The 7,613-nt window shown below is 45.2% G+C and overlaps 1 long non-coding RNA gene across 1 annotated transcript; it reads right to left on the bottom strand.

The window, feature by feature from the left end:
* Positions 1-2,778: 2,778 nt before the first annotated feature.
* On the bottom strand, positions 2,779-7,375 carry LOC118969306 (uncharacterized). Its single transcript, XR_005057261.1, has 3 exons — positions 7,314-7,375; positions 5,541-5,816; positions 2,779-4,835 (listed from the first exon to the last, which is right to left on the bottom strand). It is a non-coding gene; the product is annotated as an uncharacterized lncRNA (long non-coding RNA).
* Between the last annotated feature and the right edge of the window lie 238 nt (positions 7,376-7,613).

Below are 7,613 nucleotides of genomic sequence, written 5' to 3'. Positions count from 1 at the left end.
TGCACAAGCTGGGCTCTAGCCTGGGATTAGCAGAAAAAGAACCGTTTGCGTGAGGCCTTGCAGTCATTATAAGGAATGATTCCTAAAGGACCTTTCCTCACCCAGAATGAGCAGCTCTCCATCCCTGGGCAATTGGGCTGCTGAGGCAGGCTCTGAGGACAGCAGGTGGCTGCAGGATCCCTAGCAGGGCCATGAAGAGACTGGGGTGACCTCTGCTGTAGCCCAAGACATGCAGCTTTCTTGGGAGGGAAAAGGGGGTCTATAACATCTAGAACTTGAAGAAATGATATAACCTAAATTCTGGTTCACCATCATTTGGTAAAAGGCAGCTAAAAAACAGTTTCCACAAGTTATATCAATAGCATTCAAGAAGACAGTACAGATATGAAATCTCAATTTTTAAAAAAGCAGTTCAATCTGCTTCCATATCCAACTTTACCTCAGAATAACCAACTCTTGGGGTTGGCCTTTCCTAATCTATTCAAAGCTGTGGACTCTCTCCTTGAAAAATAGACATGAACACAAACTTGTACCTAATAACTTTAGATAATCCACAGGTCTCTAAATCACTTCCTTGGACCCATCCTAGAGTTGCCTGGAGAAGCCTGAAGTGGAGTTCTGCTGGTTCTGCCTTCCATCATTTATTCACACTTCTGACAATGCCATATCTATTCCTTTGGGCTCTACCCACTTTCAGCCCCTGGGCTCAAGGTTGGAATATGTGGCCTGGGGCTGAGCCAAGCAGTGTGTCTCACTCTCTCGGCTATAGTGATTGGTTCAGGGACAGACACAAGGACCCATTCAGAACCAATAAGACTCTATGAGAAATTAAAGAAGGCCCTTTCCTCTTCCCTGCCAATGTCAAATGGGCAGGCTGAAGCCATGGCGGTGAGCAGCTGGCAGTTGCCATCTTGGGCACACAGAAGAGAGTGTTCGTGAGGATGGACTCAGCACAAAATAAGCAGAGCCCAGACATGAAGAGAGAAACCAGGTCCTCAACACAGCATTTGAGCCCTGAAGGCCTGTCAAGTCTATCCCTGGACCATTTAGCAAGTAAACCCTGTAAACCAGTTTAAACCAGTTTGAGCCACGTACAACAGAAAGCACTGTGATGGATAATCTTCATTAATTCATTGGCTATTTTGATGGTTCTTCATGCTGCTGTTAATTAAACAAATAGCATCAACTATACAAACGTTCTTTATGACCTAATGTTGACCTTCAGTTTTAGTAAATCTCCTCATTCCTATAGCTAATCCTCAGCTTCTCCCAGACTCCTTTATAAATAAACTGCTTCTGATATGAGGTTCCTTCACTGACATGTACAAATGATGTTTATGAGGTACTGCAACATTGCAAATCGTGATATCATAGCATATCATATTGCAGTAAGTGAATTAGATAAATCTGATCAAAGAAACCTAGCCTGGGTTCAACTTTTGGGAAATTACCTAACAACACAAGTGTTGTGTAATCAATTCAATACTACAATTGTGATTAAATACAATTTTAAATAAGATTATTCTTAGATCTCAAGGATACACATATCATTTTTTCAGACTACAGATTGTTGATTTCTTGGCAAGCCAGAGTGAAAGGAGGCTTTGACCAGCCAGACCCCAGGTTTAGGTGAATTCTTTCCAGCCCTATGAAGAGGGTTGCACCACGCAGTAAAGAGTTTAGTCTCTGTATCCAGGCAGACTTCAGATAAAATCCTGGCTCCTCCACTTACTAACCTATGCCACTTCTGAGTCTCCAATTCCCCATCTATAAAAATGGGTGTACTAATATCTCTCCTGCAAAACTTCTAAGAGAATTTGAGGGTTCCACCCTCCCCCTGAGGAAGTCAGGCTTAATTCTTTGTCACTCACAAAGGTAATTCCCAAAGTACTAGGGCACCTACTTATTGTTTGGAGAATTAATCAAAGGAAAGAATCAAGTATACATCATACTTCTCCTGTAACTCAGGGGAAGCAAACAATTGAGAGGGAATTTCCCTTTATAGAATAATTTTATCTAATAAATGAAGAAGGGTTGTTAGAATGAGAACATCACCGGTGTGCAACTTCTGATGAACCAATGGATTTGGGTGTTGAGGGCCCATGACTGCTCACATCTGAGGGACAGAGAGTGCCATACAGTGTGTGTCCCCTGAAAGGAAAGAGGCCACCTGTGAAGTGAACTTGCCAAAAACTTCGAACCAAGATCAGAGTCACCAAACCACCAACTTTTAAAAAATACAGGGAACAGAGGAGCTTATTATATGTCACCATGGAGAAGCAATCAACAAAATGTAGGCCATGAACAGTTCTACATGTGAATAACCTAGTTTCTTCAACATCTAAATTGCAAGAAATGAAATAGAGATTGAAGTGGAACCTACTAATTGAAAGACATATATCAACCAGTTGACATGCATGAACCTTATTTTGATCTTGATTGAAATGAACCATCGCAAAAATAAAAAATAAATTGAGACAATCTGAGAAATCTGAATGCTGAATGTAGATAATAAATTCATATTTATTATTTAATTTTAGATTAATTAATTAGGATTTACTTGATTAGATTGAAGATGCAACAATGGCACTGTGCTAATGTTTTTAAACTGAAACTGTTCCCTTTTTTCAATGAACACTGAAATGTTTATGGGTAAAAAATCTAAATTTCTGAGATCTGCTCCAAAACAATCTGGGAGCAGGGTCTGGGATATGGATATTGACCATTTTGAACATAGTCAACATGCAGTATATGTGGGTTCATAATATTTTTCCAGTTTTGTATATATTTGAAATACTCTATAAGTAAAGTTGAAAAAAATCTCCCAAGCTTTGGTGAGTAATGTAGATTTTATTGTGGATTAGGAACAGGATGGAGAGTTGGACTATGACAGCAAAGTCTACTGAAATGTTCCTACTATATAACCCTCCCTCACTTAAGTCTTCTTCCCACTCCTTTGCCATGTCTGTGCCCCTTCTGCCCCCTCCCTCTGAATCCCTGGATACTCCACCCCTGTTTTTGGCTTCTCCATCCAACTCAGCAAAGCCAGACCTTCCCTGCCGCCCAGTGACAGCCCCCTAAGTTTCCTCCCAGCTGCTCTCAGGGCGCCATTCATTCTGCCACCATATCAAAGGGCTGGCCCGCAGTGGATGTTCAGTGAGTGGTGGCTGTTCTTCCTGTGGCCTGGGCCAGCCACTGCAGAATCATCTGGGAGCTTTCTGAAAATGAAGATCCCCCTGCACAGGCTCTCCCTCTGACCCTACCCTCCACCAACTCCAGTCCTCTTCCCCCATCTGGAAACACGCACACACACACGCACACACGCATACCAACTGCTGGACTCAGAGGGGTGTGGTGCTGAAAGCCCCACTGCTCTGGAAAGCGAGAGGGCAGGGCGCCACACCTGCTGTCTTGCCTTATATGTCAAGGATCAGTACAGACAATAAGGAGTGTTTCTCTTTACCAAAACATTTTTAATCCACTTAAAGTTAAGAACAGACTCTACCTCCGATTCTGTAGCAAGACAGCTCCCCAGAATCGCCCAATATTTAATTTAAAGCATTTAATGGACAGTTTTCAGAGAATTCATTGATGTTTAGCTTTTCCTCACCTGTAAAATGGTGAAAATAATAGTAACTACTTCTTAGACTTCTGTCACTCTCCCTTCCTCAGTCTGTCTTTATTCCCACCTCTGCCTTTCTCCATAGCATTCACCACTATCAGCAGAGTGTGTGGTTTTCTTACACTGGTTATGATCTCCGCCAAAGCCCCCACTAGAATGTGGTCTCCAGCAGGGCAATGAAGTCTCTGTGTTGCTCACTGTGGCATCCACAACACTTGGTACAGTGCCTGATACTTAGTAGAAATTCATAATTCCTGAGCCATCGAGTGCCTCTCAGCTTGGTTTGCTGTTGGAATGAAATGAGTTAACAGGATGCTCAGAAAAGTGCTTGGCACAGGAGACACATTCCATAAAGATTTGCCGTTATCAATATTATTTTGACCAATTCACTTTCAGAAACTGGTCCAATTTCCAGGGACTTGACTTGCAGCCCCCCTCACACACTTTTCCCTGAAATGAACACCCCCTGGTCCCTAGTGAAGGTCTGAACAGTTCTCCGTGGATGGAGATGTGTGCTAACTCCATAGCCAACCGGGCACTTTGTCCCCCGACACCAGCCACTCACACCACACTGGGATAGAAGTCTCACTTCCTAGGCCCCCTAGGTTTCCTATCAAGATACTCCTAAGGCCCTTTGGGTCCCTATATGGACCTCCCCTGCTGAGTACGTTGCCTTTCCCCATCCATTCCCATCACCTGGTTTCTTTATTCCCTTCTTGAGCCCCTTCACTCCTCCATTCTGTTCTATCAATCCTCCCTACAGAAATATTTGGTTCCATGACCCCATCCCCCCAGCTCTGAGCCCAAAACCACACACACCGACTCCAGAATGGAGTGCTCTGGCTTCTTCTCAGTCTTCAGACTCAGGCCAGGGGCAGGGTTCACCCCACTTCTCCTGTCTTTCTGTGAAAACAGCTGCAACCTACGCCCCCATCAGAGGGCTTCCACACTTCTGCTTGGCACTCCCTGACCCCAGGAGATGCTGTGATTGTTCTTAAGCTTCTGGGCCCCAGACTGTGGTTCGGCCCTCTTTGTGGCCCCCAGTAGGAGCTCACGGACTGCACTTGCTGAACAGATGGGATGCGCTTAATGTCTTATCCCAAGCCCACGTTGTGCTGTGCACTTTGGAGTGCTCCACTGGCGCAGTGATCTCTCCTCTCCAAGCTCCAAGCTCGGGCAACAAAGGTTTTGCTGTTTTGCTAATGAAGGGATCCTGGAGAAATAAGACATGCTCATGAGCTTCTCTTCACAAATACACGGTTGCCTCACAGAGAACACAAGGGCACAATGCTGCTGAGCATTGTGGAGAAGTGTTATTGCCTCAGATTCAGTGGCCCTTACAGATCAATAACAGGAACCTGGGGAAGGTAAAAAGGACTGCCGCTTGAAGAGAGAAGCCACCACAGAGCCCCAAGGCTAGACCAGGAGCGAGAGAGGCTTGTGGAAGAAGACAGACATCAAAGCTAGTGGAGAGGGGAGTGGGGACAGAAATCACAGTAACTTTGTTTTCTCAAAAAATTGATGTAGCAATTAAAACAAGTAGGTAGAAACAACATCTTTGACAGCCAGAACTATGGTAGAAATACGGTGTGGAAAAAAGAGATGAAATTCTCTGAGACCCAAAAGGTGAAATAAAACATATTTGATCCAAAAGATATTTTGCAATCATTAGGAATATGCTGCGTTTGGCAAGATGTGGGTGGTTTTCAGGCTGTGCAGCCATCTAAACTACCCCTGGGCTGAGCAGAGCCTGCTGTCGTGCAGAGCAAGCAGGACAGGTCTTCTGATAGATTCCCACTATCCCCCTGGACGCTGTCAGCAAGATCTGCAGAGGGGGCCGTTCCCATCCCCGCCCCTTCTCAGAACACTCTGCCCGCGCCCCCCAACCACCCTGTTGGGAAACGGGCCTGTGGCTTACCCAGTTCTTTCACTCAGAAGCCTCAGATCTTGCCATGTTTATACCTCTCGTCTGTACAGAGTGGGAGGTTGGGGCCAGGTGGGGGTTGGAGCGTCCTTTAAAATTCCTCTTCAGCAGAGACACAAATCCCCTGGAGAATCTTGACCAAGTGCAGATTCTGGATGGTAAGTCTGAAGTGGGAGCTGAAGAGTTCATCCTTTCTCAAGCTGGTGCTGTTTGCTCCCAGCAGCGCTTCCAGAGCAAGACTTTGGATTTGACTGTCCAATTCAGCAGCCACTATTCAAATCAAAGACCATTCAAATTTCACTTTCTCAGCTGCACATCAAGTGTCCGATAACCACCATATTGCACAGAGCAGAACAGAACATTCTCATCATCACAGAAACCTCTGCAGAGCAGCGTGATAACAACCTTCTCAGGAAGAAATTCTTTCTCTGCCTGGCTGATCAGAGGTCCCAGAGTTTTTGTCCCACAGATTTGGGAGTTTTCAGTTCCACAGTATGTCACTAGCTGGGAACAGCTGGTCTGACCTCCATGCCCCATGCACTTTCTGTCCTGGCTACACACAGCCAGTGTCCTCCCTTTTGAAGAGGTAAAGGGGTCCAAGACACAGTATATTATTTAATTCTGAATAGCCACTAGCATAAGGGAAGCCTCTCACATGTCAGTGACAGCATGACAAAGGGCACATTTACTGCCCAAGGTTGTCCAAGGCTTCACGCTTGCCCTATTTGATTCACAGCTCATGAAAAACCAAGACATGAGGAGTTCTTGTCTTAAGCCCTCTTTCTGAAAGACACACGGAAGTCTATCAGTCTTATCATACCAGAGTAATACTTTGTATGGCCCTTGTTCCTGAAATCATGGAATTCACTTCTCTGCTCCCACGCCATGCTGGGCTTAAGGAACTCTATCTAAAGCTCCTTCTTTATGTGCACACCACACAGCCATCTCTTCTCAGGGTCTTGTTATTGCCCCAATTAAACCCCAAAAGTGGTACCAATCTGTTCTCAGATCCTACAAACCTATTAAGGGTTCCTGTATCCTTCCTCCCCACTGCTGCTTGGCCTGGGGAGGGGAGCAGGGCACAGAGCCTTTCTGCAGCAGGTTACACTTAGCTAAAAATTCTTTTACATTCTTCCCTTGAAGGGTAAGATTTACGTCCCCCTCTCTTAAGTGTGGGGCTGCAGCCTGACTGCTTTCAACTATATATTAGTAAAGTAGCACTGTGACTTTTTGATCTATTGCTGGGATCAGGCCTTAAGAATCTGGCAGTTTCCCGCCTCTTGAAACACTCTTCCTGGAAGCCACTACCCTGAGTCCCCCACTAGAGAGGCCACAAGGAGACACATTAGTTGAGCCCAGCCTGTCAGCCACAGCACCATGAGGGCAAAGTCTTCTAGGACCCTCCAGCCAGCCAGCCACCAGCTGAATACTGCAGAGTGACCCACTTAATACTGCATGGAACACAAGAGTGACCTAGCTGAGCCCTGCGTGAATTCCTAGCCCGCAAAATTGAGATGCAGTAAAATGGTTGTTTTAAGTTTCTCTGCCCTTACTCAGCAACATCACTGACTCCTTTCTTCCCCTCCATCTCTCTTCATATCCTATTCAGTGAATCTTTTCTGTTTGAAGGGCAATGTTATACAGAGCAGGGAACTAGAAGCTTTACATCTACTCACTATGAGGTCCTTCAAATCCCTCGGGCCTAAGTTCCACCCTCTCTGTGCCAAAGATCTGGCTTTTGAACCTGAAAGACAGGAGTCATCTTACCTACTTTCTTCTACGACTTTCCTTCCCTGAGATAATAACCAGTGATGAAGGGTCTTGCTGGCCAGGCTGGCAGGGAATGGGAGATCATGAAAAAAGAAATAGAGAGGAAACATCAGTGAACATCTAAATATTATGCTACCACACACAGTACTCCACTGACTTTAGAGATCAAGGACCTAACCATTTCTATTACAGGCAAATTGTAATGATGTGATCGGCACAACATGTAGGGCTGGTGGCAGGGTAGAACGTCAGACCCAAGAATTCTGGCTTCTAATCCAATGGCCATTCAAACAAGCC

The sequence above is a fragment of the Manis javanica genome, chromosome 3 (genome assembly GCF_040802235.1).
Source record: "Manis javanica isolate MJ-LG chromosome 3, MJ_LKY, whole genome shotgun sequence".
NCBI lineage: Eukaryota > Metazoa > Chordata > Mammalia > Pholidota > Manidae > Manis > Manis javanica.
The sequence above is the reverse complement of the archived record's forward strand: the minus strand, read 5'-3'. Positions and strand labels throughout refer to the sequence as shown.